The 15,068-nt window shown below is 32.6% G+C and overlaps 1 pseudogene; it reads right to left on the bottom strand.

Moving 5' to 3' along the window:
• LOC115950312 overlaps window positions 1–15,068 on the bottom strand; it is an 88,274-nt pseudogene that overhangs the window by 42,534 nt on the left and 30,672 nt on the right.

Here is a 15,068-nt window from a genome sequence, read left to right as displayed (position 1 = left end):
ACAAAGCTACAAACCCAACTGGTTTTATAAGATAAATAAAAAGTAGAACCCATAATAATTTGATTCCATAAGTAGAGAGTAGATTATAAATACAAACGTCTTATTTCTTTTTTTCTTGACAAGCAATTAGTTGGGAAAAGTTTAACCCTACGTCTTGCATTCACGACTAATTGCACATAAACTACTAGGCAAAAAGGCTGCCATTAATACATATAAATACATACAATAAACACATTTACTGCGCGAGCAATGAGAACATATATATCTCTGACCAGATGCTATCGACACCACGATTTGTAGGAGGCGGCGGCTGAGTTACACTCACGGTTGGTGGTGCAGGAGGAGACTCACTGGTTATCTCTAGGTTTGATTTGTCATCACCAAGCAACACACCATCGTGTTTGATAGTTTGTTTCATAGATTTTAGTTTGAGTTTGGAGGGTTTGGGGTTTGTTACTCTTCTTCCCTTCACGCAAATGCCTTCCCTCAATGGAATGAATTTGTTGGGAGAGAATGCATACCAAGAAAAGAAAAGCTGAGATTAACTTGCTTTGGGCCATTTTGGATGAGAGAGATTGAGGGAGTAGGAGAGGGAGTTTTAACTAAATCAGCTCAGTAAGCAAGCAAAGAAATTTTCTTAGAGCTTGACTCAACTAAGATTGTGTTGCATAAACCCTTCCATCTGTGAGTGTATTTATAGAGCCGTGAGAGTCATTGTTGGCATTTGGCAATACGCCAATACCATTAGTAGTACTGCAGAGAAGATCTAGAACATCGAAGGAGAATTCTCGTGGATACCAATATTTTAGGGTTTCACTATTTTATAGATAAAGTAATGATTATTAAAGCAGCTAAGCCGGCGCTTTTATCGTCTAGTGACGCCTATCCTTTTTATGTTTTTTGGTTTTTAAGGTCAAATTCTCTTATTTACAATAAAAAAAAAAATTCAAAAAATCTACAATATAACCTGGTGTGTGGAAAAATTGTTTTGAAGGCTTGTTTAACAGTAATTAAAGTCATGCGAAATATTATTTTAACTTATTTTCTACATTTTTATACCGTCATTTTTCACATAGAATACCTTAATTTATGCTAGTTCTTGGGCATTCATTAATTAGGAAAACACATACAAAACCAATAAAAATTATGTGGACGGCAAGTTGGTTGTTAGTCCCCACTATTCTGGTATTTAACCCAAAAAAAAAAGTTCATGATTCATGCAAAACGTTAAGATTTTTAGTGAAACAAGGTCAGCTTTCAAGCCATGTGCAGACACAACTGAACCGATACATGACAGTCCAAAGTAATTCCTATGTACCATATCAAAGCCAAACCCTAAGAAGCTTAGTAAAATAAACTGTTATAGGTGGCCTGTACATGAATCTTTCCTCACTAGCCGACAATTTGTTAGTTTATAAATAAACGTTCTTAGCTTTTGTTTTCTCTTCAAGTCGTAGCATTTGTAATAAGTTCATGTACACCTAATCCCACTTAATGAAATTTGTATATATACACTATCAAAGTTGATGGTACAACAGTGTGTTAATATCAAATATGTAGTTGTCAAGGGCTTTACCCATGAACATAAAATCAAGCCAATTCAAATAATCTTCTGTATTCTCTCTTTCTTTTTCTCATTGCTTGTGTTTACTACAATTCTCTCTATATTTTTCTATTTTTTCTTTAATTTGAACAAGAAGAAATTTCCGCTCTTCCACGATAGTCAGCATGAAACTAATCATTATTATATTATACTAGAAGAAGTTTGCTAGTAAAAATTCGACAATCACAAAATATTACTATAGCCAGAATTGTAGAGAATCAACCTGATGATACATATAGATTCACATGTTCATCTACTCCATCTACAACTACTTAGTTCACTATGTTCATGGGGAAGTTGGTTCAAAAAATAACCTTGGGTATTCGACTACGAGAAACTGTTATAAATCCTGCGACTGTTATGATATTTGGACCAATGGCTACGAATACTTGCACTTATCTATGATTTGTAACAACTTAAGTGCGGAATGATGGCTGCTTTTGGTTTCACACACAACATAAATAATGAATAGCAGAAATCGTTGATTACTACAAGAGAATCGTCTATTAGCCTGAATTCAAACACCTTATTACCTGATAAATTAAGCATCCACTTGAAGCCAACAGCCGCAGATTATTGATTTTCGGAAGCACTACCGAACCAATCCAAATTGTAAACTTTATCTAGAGTCTGTATAATTGAAGAAATATTGTTTCTTCTATCCTCAACAGAGAATATTTCCCCATTAGAGCTTACATTAACATGACTATTCAATAGGATCACAAACCTCCCACTTCCTGGTCTCTGCATTCATACAAGAATTGTACATGATTATGTTCACACTCAGCCTCGTTTAACAACCCGAGGGGAAAAAAATGAGTAAAGAATGAACTTGTCAATTACCTGATAAAAGTTTCAGATTTTGGGTAATGCACATAAGGAATTTCTGATAGCATAATGAAATACATTATCATGGCAAGGCCTTTCAATGAGTTGGTCGTTGAGGAAAGATTCATCAACACTTCATGTCAATGGATCCGTAACTTTTTCGAACTGTGTAGTTGCAATTGTTTAATTGGGAAATCGTGGTCAAGAATCAAAAAAAGCCAAGTCAAACGCACCACAGCCACCAAACTAAAAGGAGGCCCGACCACTTCCCTTTGTCACAAAATAATTAGTTATTACTACTAATTTTTATTCGAATAAGTCAAATCAAAGCAATGATGGTGACTCCTAAAATGCTTTGCCTTAACCCCACTCCATTTAGAATAGAATTGAAAATAGAAAATGCTGCAGAAAGTTGCTGCGTGGTTGGCTCCTCATACCAGGGAAGCTTTTTTCGCACTGCAGTAACATTTAAAATACAGTGATAATCATTTTATGTTTTATAATACTACAATAGACTCATAGGAACAAAGGGAAATTGATTCTCTGTTGGGCTAGGCTGTAGTGCACGAGATTGAGCATTAGCGTTCGTGGATCCTTAGTGGTTACTAGTTATTTTTATAAAATGCAACAAAGAACGTGCAATGGTCGTTGTGAGATAGTGATAATGGCGGAAAAAGAAAGAATCTTCGTGGTATATTTGAATCTTAGCAACCCAAGAGATCTTCTATAATCATTCACTACGACGAGGTTTGTTGCACCTATACTACTTTTTGTGTCTACGACTATCATAGCTAGCCAAAGCTATACGTCTTGTTTCCATAAAAGCTCGATGTATCTATCAATTACCTCATTGAAAAATTAAGCGTAAATGCTATATTGTTAATATGGTCGTGCAGGAGACACAAAATCTATGACCATTAGCATTTCTTCCATTAAGACAAAGTATTCAAGTCACACATGGAATTGACGATGTAAGAAGTAAGAAGTCAGATGGCTTACGAACTATTGGCTCATAGAAGAGATTATGTCATTGCAAGTGTGAGAAACTATATCACTGGGTCCAGGTTGAGAGAGTTAGATGCATGTATGAAACCTTAAATTTCCTTCATGCAATAGAAAGGTTTTGCAAGGTGTGAAGGAAAGCATGTTTGGTAGTTATTACTGTGTCTTGGTAAAGAATAATATGAGAGAGAGAGAGAGAGTTATCTGGTAGTGACTATGTAGCTGCACTTGACTTTATATAAAATGGCCGGAGACCGTGTCAAATTTTGCTTTTAAAATAACAGCTTTCCATGATTTGAATTAGAAGGTAGAAATTAATGACAAATATACGTGCACACTAATTCAAATCAATTTGTGTGTTTATGTGTGTGTGTATATATATATATATATATATATATAACTACTAAAACTGCACTCTCAATTAGACTAACAAATAAGAAAGGGCAAACAAGTAGTGGTCTTTATATGACATAAATATCTAAAGTCTAACCAAAGAAATTAGTATATGAATGAAGAGTGACCATTATCATTTTGTGAAGGTATGTTGCAGGACTGCGGCCAGTCTATTGTAAGCTCGAGACTTTCCTTATTAAAAACGTTAAAATTTTAACAAATAGAATTTTGGATTTCTTCTTGGACAAGATTTTGTATATTCTTTACGAAAAATGATTCTCAGTTTATAATTCAAAATAAATATTATAAATCTATAAATATATATATATATATATCAAGTCATTTAAAATTGTAATGATGTAGTACTATACATACACTTTTAAATTTAATAAATAAAATTCTAGAGGTGAAATTGACTCTTTACATTTTACTTGAAATTTTACCGTTAAAATATTAGAGAGGATCTTATTAGATCATGGCAGCTGTCAGAGAGTAAATGATTAACTAGCATGGTAGGTGCAACGTATAGAATTATGCGAAAGGCACTATTTTTAGTATAATTTTGTAATACTATAATTTGTTATACAGTGAATTGTAATTAGTAAGAATATATTTTCATAAGGTCCACTAACATATTCTTATTAATTACAATTTGCTACATATGATAAATTGTGACACAAAATTATGTCAAAAGTTGTATTCCTAGCATAATTCATGTACATAGTTGTTATATGGGGTTATGTCAAACATAGTTGGAAAATTTATCAACTTAAAAAGTCATATGACTCATATGAATGTGGGTCGGTGAGTTTATAGTCCATTTGTTTCCTTTAGTTGCTAAGGGTAAACTGGTTTGGATGTGAGTTAGCCGCTAGTAGTTTTTAAGGAATTAATTTACCACATTTTTAATGGGCCCTATTCAATTCACATCAATAAAGTTACAAACCCCACTCGTTCTAAGATGAATAAAAATCTGAAGCAATATATAATAATTTGATTACATAAATAGAGAGTAGATTATAAATACAAACGTCTTACTACTTCTTTTTCTTGACTAGCAATCAGTAGGGAAAAGTTTAACCCGTAGTACATCTTGCATTCACGACTAATTGAACATAAACAACTAGGATACAAGGCCATTAATACACATAAATACAGATAATAAACACATTTACTGTGCGAGCAATGAGAACACATATGTATGCATGGACATGCAGGAAGGCTAGGAAATTCATAGCCCTAGTTTTGAATGGAATGCCCAACACCAGGGCTGTGACCTGGACTGGTGGGTCTGAAGTCATCAACGCCACGGTTTGGAGGAGGAGGTGGCTGAGATACATTGACAGTTGGTGGAGACACGCTAGTAATCTCTTCGTCTGATTTGTCATCACCATGCAACACCCTGCCGTGTTTGATAGTTTCTGTTTCATAGATTTTAGTTTGAGTTTGGATGGTTTTGGATTCGATACTCTTCTTCCCTTCACGCAAATGCCTTCCCTCGATGGACTGAATTTGTTGGGATAGAATGAAAACTAGGAAAAGAAAAGCAGAGATTAACTTGCTTTGGGCCATTTTGGTTGAAACTTGAGAGAGGAGAAGGAGAGAATTTTAATTAAATCAGCTAAGCAAGCAAGCAAAGAAGTTTCTTGAGTTTAAAACAGCTAGCCAAGTAACTTGCTTAGTGTTTTAGAATCAGCTAAGTAAGCAAGCAAATTTCTTAGAGCTTGATTCAACTAAGCATGTGTTGCATAAACTCTTCCATCTGTGGATGTATTTATAGAGCCGTAAAGGTCCTAGTTGGCAATTCCATATCAGTGGGAGACTTTTTTTTAGTTATAATTAATGAAAATTTTAATTCGTTCTCTTCTTCTTCTTTTTTCATTGTATATTGCATAGCTTAGGTTAGGATACCCTGTCAAAAGTTTGCATGGCCCCATGCAAACCGTTCATTGATGTGCATACTCATCATTTTAACAATACCAAGTGTAGTACGGAGCATTCGGCAAAAAAGAAAAAAAGTGTAGTACACAGCAGCACTACATCCAAGGAGAATTCTCATATTGTAGAGTTTTACTACTCCATAAATAAAGTAATGATTATTAAAGCAGTTGAGCCAGTGTTTTTATAGTCAAGTGACGCCCATCCTTTTTATGTAGTTTGGTTTTTAAGTTCAACTTTTCTTATTTATATCAAAAAAAATTATTTTAAAAAATCTACAATATATAACCTGCTGTGTGCAAAAAATTGTTTTGAAGGCTTGTTTAATAATAAGATCAAAGTTATGCGTGGTAATATTATTTTAGCTTATTTTCTACATTTTTGTACCATCATTTTTCACATAGAATACCTTAATTTATGCTCTTGGGCCTTTATTAAGAAAATAAATATATAATCACTAAAAATTATGTGGAGGGCAAGTTGGGTGTTAGTCCCCACTATTCTGGTTTTCAACCAAAAAGAAATGTTCATGTTTCAAGCAAAACGTTAAGATTTTTAGTGAGACAACAGGGTCAGCTTTCCAGCCATGCCTCCGAACTCTGATGAACCCCATTATTTTTGTATGTGGCAGCCTTTTACCTCCCAATCTAGCTGCTGGAAGTACACTATAAAAATATTTATTTGGCTCTGCCTCTTCGATCGTATGACTTTTCAGTCGGCACATGGGCATATAAAACTAACCCTTCAAAGAGTGGAAGAGTCACTTTCGACCTTAGAATATTTGCCCAAGATTACTGAATTCGTCTCCGGTATCATGTAATACTTTGTTTTTGTCACGCCCCAAGTCCCAGTTTCTTTGGATGGTCTTTTTTCTCATGATCTAGACTCTTTTGGATTTGGAGCGAGAAGCAATGGGGTGGAGAAGGTTCAAAAGATGGGGTCTTCGCCCCTGCCTCACATGGTTTAGTCTTACCCCATTCCTATCCTACCCCGCATGACGGGAAAAATTTTCTTGTCCCATTCCCACTCACCCCTTAGAGCCTCTTGAAGCCTCACTCCACCTCATAAAACTCTAGGTCTTGTTAATTTGCCCACAATTATTGCAGTAATTTTTAAGAAAACCTATTTTGTTAGTATAAATATACTTGAAATTAAGAATAAATTTATCCCATTAAATCAAACCAATTTTTGGCAAAAATTGAATAATATTATTAAAGTGTTTAACAAGACAATATCACAACAAAAATAAAATCTCATAATACAAAATAAATAATTCAATAGTATAGAAATTTTATTTATAATAAAGACAAAAAATGTTAAAATTGGTACCTTATTTCTAGCCTTGCTAGAGAAAAAAAAAAAAGAGGCAGAAATTCTTGTTAGGTAGAATAAAATATGTTGATGATATGTTTGTTTAAATGGTAGGATTTTAGGGTATGAAAATTTACAATCTAACCCTTATCAATGCGAGGCAAGGCATGTTGGATCTAAAAAGTCTAAATCCATCTCCTCGCCCCGCCTTGTGATGCGGGGCTAAAATCTCTCTCCATCCCCGCCCCATCACCTTTGTGGAGCGAGGAAAACCCGCATGGGGGGAAGCAGGGAGAGACGGGTCAAGCGGGGCAGGACAAAATTGTCATCCCTAGGCGCGATATAGTTTAAAATGTGTTAAGCTTTAGACCCCTATAAACTAGATTGTTTAACCTAATTAATTAACCAAGTGAATTCTTAGGTTTATTATTCAAATCTAGATTAAAACATTAAAGTCATATCATGTAAAGCAGCGGAAAATAAAGAACACAATGATATGATCACCTAGAAAAACCAAACCGGTAAAAAAACCTGGGGAAAATTTAACCTAGCTATCCTCAAGGTAAAAAGCAAATCCATTAGAAAGAATTGAAATTTACAATAAGACTTAGACTACTAACATCCTATTACTACCACATGTAGAACTTACTGATACAAGCACATGCAAGCTATGAATCCACAGACTCCTCTCTTTGGACTTTGCACCAGCACAAGCTCACCTGCTTGTGACTTTGAGACTTCACTCAAAAGTTTTGGATCTTTTTAGACGTTGATCTTGTATATAGCAACTTCTATAAAAACGGATTTTGAGATTCTTTAAGGAATAACACCGGTAGAAGATTTTAGAGAGCTTTTGGGTACAAAACCCTAGATCTACAAAAGAGGCACACTTTTCTCTCTCTAAAAGGCCTTATAAAAACCTGTTTAGGGTTTCCTTTATATACTAGGATAAGTAAATCTGAAACCCTAATTCTTTTTGAGCTTGAACTGCTATTGGGTTGAACTTAAAATTCTACAGACCCATATTTCAATCAGTAAAGTTTGTTCTTCGATCGATCGAACCAGACAGATTCTAAAATCTTCTTTCTGCAGCTTGTATGTTCTTGAATCTTGACTTGAGTCACATTGATCATTGTTTAATAATACCTATAGACTCTAGGATTTATATCTAGACAAATTTGTGTTCACGGTTTGCCAATTGTTATAAACTTTTAGAACCTAACAAAATGAGCTCTCTTACTACTCTTGTATATAAAAAGTTTTACTTCACAAATCTTCAGCTCGATTTCTATTATCTATACCACCTCCTATTTGTAGAAAGAGCCGACCTTCACTAGAGGGAAGCATGTGCAGACTAGTGCAGAACTCACACTAGTGGACCCAACTGAACTGATACATGACAGTCCAAAAGTAATTTCTATGTACCATACAAAAGCCAAACCCTAAGAAGCTTACTAAAATAAACTGTTATAGGTGGCCTGAATATTAACTTAGTGCCGTGAATCTTTCCCCACTAGCCGTCTTTGTTAGTTTATTTATAAATAAACGTTCTTAGCTTTTGTTTTGTTTTCTCTTCAAATTGTAGCATTTGTTAATTAATTGAGGTTTGGGTGAATTTAGAGTATAAAATCATCATTGTAAAAGGCTATGCTCTGAATGAATAAATAATAAAATTTCCATACAAGTCGACTTTCTTAAAAAAGGAAGAAAAAGTTAAACCTCAACCGTACCCTTAGAGCAGAGAAACCAGAATGCTTTTCATAGTGGCTTGACCGTATTCAATTCTAAACTTTAAATTATATTCTGAGTTCTAACCAGCCAACTTTATAACCCCCGATGGTTGTGAGAAAGGAAAAGGAGTGGAGATTCGAGAGAATCTCAACCCTTTGGCATATGTTCAATTTTTTAAGGGATTTATTTATTAATTATTTTCTATGATTGTCCTTTTCTTTTCATTCTTCCTCTATATATAAATAACTATTAATTTTTATCAGTGGTGGTTCCAAAAAATTTTTTGAGGGGGTTGTTAAGAAACTTAAATTAAACAAATTTTTTTAATAAAAAGTGAACTTAAATATATTGTGTTATTGACAAAAAAACAAAAATATATGAAATTTAACCATTTTTTTTTACAAGTTTTCGTATTTTGAAATCATCACATTATAATTTATTATCAATTGTCATTATCTATTGTCAATGTAGATGTGATTATTTTATTTTGTTAAGTTTGTATAACATTTTTATCTTTATGTAGTTGTCATTATTTATTTATTATTGTTTTTTATTAATTATTGATCTATATAACCACACTTATTCATACATAAATAATACATTTAACAATCACTAACTTTACTTTTTTTTTTTCTTTTCTTGGATCACTAGTTTTATAACAAATATTTATTATAACATGATAACAATATACACATGTAACAAATCCTCAGTTGGTTAGTAAATTATATAAAGTTATATTATATTTATACCATGTACATATTCATAGACTTCATAATTCACACAAATAACATTATATCAAAAAATAAAAAATGTAATGCACATTATTAGTATCACACACACACAATAAATTTATAATAAAGAGAGAAATTCAGAACTCAGAAAGACTCATATTTTACTCTTAGAGTCGGAGATACATAGAAAGTCAGATAGAAAACAAAGATGAGATGAGATTCATGAGAGAAATGGAGAGTGATTTGTGTTGTTAATTAGTTTTGGGATGAGCTAATCTATGTTGTTTGATTTTTAGTATTTATATGTGATTAGGGTGTGCAAGATTTAAGCCAAATTGTGCAAAAATATTTTTGAGGGTAATTAAATTAATAAAAAAATATTTTATATATATAAATATTTATTTCTTTTCAAGTCAGGGGGTTCATTTGAACCCCTTGAATTACAAGTGCAGCCGCCCCTAATTTTTATATAATGGATCTCAACCTTGATTTAATTAGACTATATTTCTACTCTTTACCCATGAGATACCTTAAAAGTTAAAAATCTCATAAATTGATAATGTAGTATATTGAATTTGGGACTTCATATTTATGATACATCTTTCATATCAATTGATCAAGAGAATCATTTTCTACATATTAGGTCACATATTGATCTCATAAAATCAAAATATATACCTTTTAAAAATAAATATATAAAATCAAAATATATGCGTACACATGAATTTAATATTCAAAAAATAAAATAAATAGAAATCATATATGCTCCCTAAACATTGATTTTATGAAGCCAGCATGTCATATCATGTGTGTGTATATTTTTTCTTTCTATCTCTAAAAAAATCAGAAAAATATTAAATGCAAGATAAAAATAAATAAATAAATAATCTTGCAGCTTGGATATATAACACAAGCCAGACTATTAAAACAAACCAAAAAAACTTCCAATGTAATTAGATTTGACCCTTCACTTTTCTTTTTGGAGGGTAACGTGAGAATTCAGAATTTTTTTAAGTATCTAACTATTCCTTTAGTTATATATAACAGGGTAGTCGATATCATACCGGCACCGGCTGGTATGTACCGTATTAGTACATATACTAATATTGAAACGTCAACATTTCATACCAGTTTAAATACCGACTGTATTGGTCATATTGTCCAGTACCAGGCGTACTGGCCGATATAGGAAAAAAGCTTTATTTTTATTTTTATTTTAGTTTTGTAATTTTTGAATTTTTGTAAGGACAGAATGATAACTTACTTGCATTAACTTATTAGTATTATTTGTTTTCTTAGTATGCAATGAAAAATTAAGCTTTCTATTTTTTATATTGTGTTTTTTTTTTTTTAATTGATGCTAAAGTCTAAAATCATGAATAATTTTTTTTTGAATTGAGGTAATGTTTTATGTTAAACTTTCATATTTATTATAATACACACACACACACATACATACATACATACATACATACATACATACATATATATATATATATATATATTTATAAATATAAAAAATAACGGTAAATCTAAAACGGTACACCGGTACCAAAATATATTATTCCACTAGTCAAACCAGTACAGCCTCCGATACGAGATTGACTTCCTTGATATATAGTTTCTTGTTTCACACACATCAGATAATTACCACCAAAAAAAAAAATTTGAAGATGGCCTCAAGATGCTATCTAAGAATTTTAAACCTAAACTACATAATGGCACCAGGCTTTAAGAACCACTTAATGAATCCCTCGTACTTGGTCACCCACTTCATGTCACATTACGATGACTTGTGCATTAAAACATGTCACCACAACTATTATCGTTAACATAGTGACAAAAAAATAAGATAAGGGTAACATTGAGTCATTAAAAATTTGAAGTTCTGAATTGAATTAACTGATAATTCATCAATGAAATCAAAACCTAACACATAGTTTGAGGATCAAAATTATATTTGACCATGTTTTAACTTTCTAAGTTAAATTGTGTTCTATATATAACATGTTAAACTAATATTTTGGCCATAACCCACATACTTCACTCACAATAGGTGAGTCATATAAGTTAGACTCATCGGGTTGGGATCTTGCTTTGAATATTAAGCATATCTGTATATGCCCAATCCTTGAGGTCGGCCCAATGCTTTCTGAGTTTTTAGATGGTTCAGTTCATTTACCTAACTATACCTTAAATTGAGCTACTATACCTAACCCCAAATGAAATGAAAAGAAAAAAAAAAAGTGAGGATATATAAATTTCACTGTTGGAGTATCTCCAATAGGCTCTCTAAAGTCATTTTTGGAGAGTAAACACACACAAAACAGCCTCAACAACCTTTCCAACTCTAAAATTCTTTTTAGAGTTGCTATAGTAGCTCTCTTGAAGAAGAGAGCACTGTAGCAATTACTTTAGCAACTCTAAACATTATTATCCCTTAAAATAATCACCCAGTTGAATAAAAATGATTTTTTCCTCTTTCCTCCATTTCTCTTTCTTCCTCACTCTCTTTCTCTATTCTTTATCTCAACGGCTACAAAACGCAGAACACAATCCAAATACAAAAACAATTTTTCTCATAAACCAAAAAAAAAAAAAAAAAAAAAAAAAAAAAAAAAGAGAGAGAGACCCATATGATTTACTATGTATTGTCAGGAGTACAAGAAGTAGAAAAACAAGAACAAAAGTGAAGATAGAAAGAGGAGATAGAGAAAGAGAGAAGTTGTTGGGTGTTATGGAGTGAAATAGAAAAAAAAAAAAAAAAAAAAAAAAAAAAAAGTTGAAGATAAAGAGGAGAGTGTGTAATACATGTGTGGAGGAGAAAAAACAAAAAAATAAATAAATAAAATAAAATAAAGGAAAAATAAAATAAAGAATAAGAAATCAAAATTGAGAAATGTTGCCATAATATTTTCACAATAAATTGTAAGTGACAAATTGTTATTAGTTAATATTGGTGAGTAAAAAAATAATTTCAATAGTGGGTTCAAATTAAAAGTAGTAACAACTTATCACATATAATTCTTTTGTGAAATTATTGCAAAAATGTTGTAAATGTAACTGTGGGGGCCAATCAATTAGGAAGTACTGTTAAGACATTGTTAACTAGGCCTATGGCTCGATCTGAGGACGTTAGACCATCCGAGGAGGTCAAAATAAGATTATAAGGAGAATAGAATGAAGAGATGATTAAAGACAATATGAGATAGGTCAAACAAGTGTCCGAGGACAAAAGCCCTCTCGGCAACATGTGTCTGAGGTCAATCTGAGTGTCATATCATCACGGACTTACTTCAGAATCACATCATCACTAAGGGTTAGACGTCGGATAAAGGATAAGAAAAGAGAAGGGCAACAAATATTTGCAAAAAGTTGCTACCTCCGCATTAAATAACTCCCCACCAACTCTCTAGCCGCATTAATGTGGAAGTGACGCCTGAACAGTGATCAAGTAGTCTTACAGCTATTAGTTGATGGTTCTGGGAAGTGCTAGATGGGACAGGAACGAGTTCTCCGAATCTGACCTACACGTGTGTGGTAGGGACTGCACCAAGGCTGGAATATATAACATAGAGAGATGTATTAAAGAAGGGGACTCTAGTACAACTTGATTTTTCAACAAAACCATATGGTACGTACTATTTAGACCATTCCAAGAATAGATTTTCTAATCTGAATTGTGTCTTACAGTCTGAAACCATTAAATCTAATCATTTTTCTTATGGGATAGATCTAATTCTTCCATCCACGCTCTACAAATTTATTGTTTGGGCCATTTGGGTTTGAGCCCAATCCTGTTTTGGAATCAATCCAATTTCTGTCCCTACAGTAACATTTCTCATTAAAATTAGATAATCTTATAACTCAGTATATCGTTGTAACAAGTGCTCAATGATAAATGATAAATGAAACTTTGATCAATCTTAATATGTTTTGTTTGTTTATAGAAGATCTCGCTATAAGGGAGCTAAATAATACTTTGATTGTCATATAGACACCCACTTCGTTGGTAACTATTTTTTTTTTTTCTTTTCAATTTTTTGTTTTTAAAAACAATTTCCTATTTTTTATGTAAGAAAATTTGTTTGGTAACTCAAAAAATAAAAACAAAAATTATTTCCAAATCTCAAAAATTATTTTCAATTTTTGGTTTTTAAAAACCAATAAAACTAGGAAGAAAACAGTTCAAAAAAGAAACACTTTTAATGGACTCATGCTCTCTAGCCATATTAACAACAAAACAGAATTTAGTATTTTTTTTTTTTTTTTTTCCTTCTCTTTCTCTTAAACAAGAAGGCATTATCTATTTTTACTTTCTCATCAAAATCGAAAATCCATGATTACTAGCATTCGAGATTGGAGGTCTAGATCTTAGGATGGAGAGTGTAGACTCTGTGAGTTCCTCTTAAGTTACTCTTAGAGTGCCTTCACCTCTCATTTTCAATTTCCTCTTTCTTTGAATTGGTTTTGTTAAGTTTCTGGTTCTTGAAGTTCGAATCAACATCGTTCATACACTTGATTGGCTTTTTCAAGTTCTTTTGAGATTGGATTTCACAAACACCTTCATTAGGCCTTGGAACCTTTGTGAAGACCATAGCTCGTTCAAGAATCAAATCCTCTTTGTTGTGATTCAATGTTTTGCTCAAGTCTAAGATTTTGACCAGCATTGGCTTCATATTCTTCTCGCCTTATTTCCTCTCATACTCAAGTTTTATCTTCAACTCCTCCAATCCCGTTCTCATCCTTTAGTTCTCAATCTCCTAGTTTCATCTTCAACTCCTCAAATCCTGTTCTCAACCTTCGGTTCTCAATCTCCACTGCTTCGATGCTCTTCAAGACTATGTTCTTGGTGGAGACGATGGTGACAAACTCTTTTATGAAATTACGAAATAAATTTTACAAATAATTACTTTGCTTCTAGGATAAGAAAGCTACATTTTTTTTTTTTTTTTAGATATCATGTTTTTTTTTTTTAATTTATTGTCTTTTAAAAAGACATATCATGTTTCTAACTTTAAAAACAAAAGGAAACTATTTCTTATTTTTATTCTAAAAAACAAAAAATTGAAAATAAAAAAACTGTACTATTACCAAAGATATATTGCCTTATTATGTCTGTGAATCCAGGCAAAAATGGCCCATTACCATCAATTTTGGAAATAATTTGCTCAGAAACACTGTTTCCGAACTATATAGCAATCTACCACTTTTTCGGGCCTATAGCGGCGTTTTCCTGAAAAAAAAATTTATAAGTCCCATAACAGGTTAAGGGGCCCTATAGTGGCGTTTTTAAGCCCTATAGTGACGTTTTTGGGCCCTATAGCGGCGTTTTCCTGCAAAATTTTTTTGTAAGTCCCATAACAGTTTCAAGGGGCCCTATAGTGGCGTTTTTTAAGCCCTATAGTGACGTTTTCGGGCCCTATAGCGGCGTTTTCGGAAAAAGTGGTATTTCCCTAATTATTTCTGAAACAGTGCTCTGTTGCTAAATATTTCAAAAATTAATGCTAATGGGCCATTTTTGCCGTGAA

The sequence above is a fragment of the Quercus lobata genome, chromosome 6 (assembly GCF_001633185.2).
Source record: "Quercus lobata isolate SW786 chromosome 6, ValleyOak3.0 Primary Assembly, whole genome shotgun sequence".
Lineage (NCBI taxonomy): Eukaryota > Viridiplantae > Streptophyta > Magnoliopsida > Fagales > Fagaceae > Quercus > Quercus lobata.
This window is presented reverse-complemented; position numbering and strand designations above follow the sequence as displayed.